This window comes from Nycticebus coucang, chromosome 9, assembly GCF_027406575.1.
Source record: "Nycticebus coucang isolate mNycCou1 chromosome 9, mNycCou1.pri, whole genome shotgun sequence".
NCBI lineage: Eukaryota > Metazoa > Chordata > Mammalia > Primates > Lorisidae > Nycticebus > Nycticebus coucang.
The window spans coordinates 57,312,325-57,313,748 of record NC_069788.1 but is presented as its reverse complement, the minus strand read 5'-3'; positions in this window follow the sequence as shown (position 1 = coordinate 57,313,748).

The following is a 1,424-nucleotide window of genomic DNA, read 5'->3' as shown; positions in this document are numbered from 1 at the left end:
GTTTCTGTTTATTGTGTGGTGCATATTTTGTTTAAAAAATAACTTTATTGTTTGAAAGCATAATAGATGGAATTTAAAAATAATATGCCAGTAGTAGGAAATTTATTATTACCTTAATGTGTATCATACATTAAAGTTATAAAGAATTCACATAAGGTTTTTAGAAAAAATAATCCTTTGACCATTTTGGAGCTGGAGTGACCTAATCTCTCTGATTTCTTTTGCTTAATCCTAAAGTATGAATCACATCAAACAGCGACCATTCTGCCCTTCTACAGTTCTTGGGAAGATCAGACCACAGTCTCCTTAAATGATTCATCCACTCCAGTGCTCAGCAAAGCAGAATGCTGGAATTTCTTATTATATACACCTTGAAGTTTGAACTCACTCTTTATGCTTTTTTCCCCTTGTTTTCCCCAGTTTTTGAGCCTACTTATTCTAATAATTCTTTATGTACTTGAAGGTCATTACTAAATGATATTGGATCTAATTTTTGGAAGGTAAGCAATGGTATGAATTTTAGCCTTTCTCCCATCACTGTACCTGTGTGCGTTTCAGCACAGGAATCAATCATCAAAATTGAAATTATTATAAACCTTCACAGTTTACAGGCACTTTCATATCCATGCTCTCTGTTGTTTGATCTTTCCAAGAACCTTGTGATGCATAAGGAGATTTTGTGCTCGTAGGCTTAGGTCAGGAAAGAATGAATCTGAGAGGAAGGTGAAGTTATTCTAATGTTAAATGAAGGATCATACAGAGACAAGATGGCCACACTAACATAAAATGCTGTGATGTTTCTGTATTTCAGTTGTTAAGCAATATATGGTAGATGCGCTGCTTAGGATAGTTTCCTTTTCAAATTCACTCATTTTCATAGCAAAATCAAAGCCCCTCATTTTTCAGACTCTAGTTGGATGGATACTAAATGCCATTGTAAATAAGTTTGGGCACAAATGTAAAGCCTGCTGTGTAGATACACAGATCTTCAAGAATGAAATGAGTCAGTTATCCTCATTGTATGTACTGGTTGTTCTTTGTTCTTCCTGGTTTCCTTCCAATTCTCTGTACCCTTCCTGCTTGTCCAAGCCCTCTTCCCTTGGGCAGACGGTGGAGAGAGAGTGTCAATCGCATCTGTATATGAAGAGCTCCAGGATAAAGCTGGCTTACAAAAAGTTGAAGTGACCTCCATTTAGGTAAACCTCAGAGAAGTCATTTTGTAATTTGTTTTTTAATTTAAAAACTGGAAGTTTTTTGTTAAATTAAAAAAAATTATTTGTATCAGTCCTTACTGAAGAATGAACAGATAAACATTCCGTTTAAACTGTCCCTGAATGTTTAAAGCCTTAGAACCTCTCTACACCGTGATGAGACACGGCTGAAAAACAGACGATCAGGTCGTCTCTCTGCAGTGAGTTGGGCCT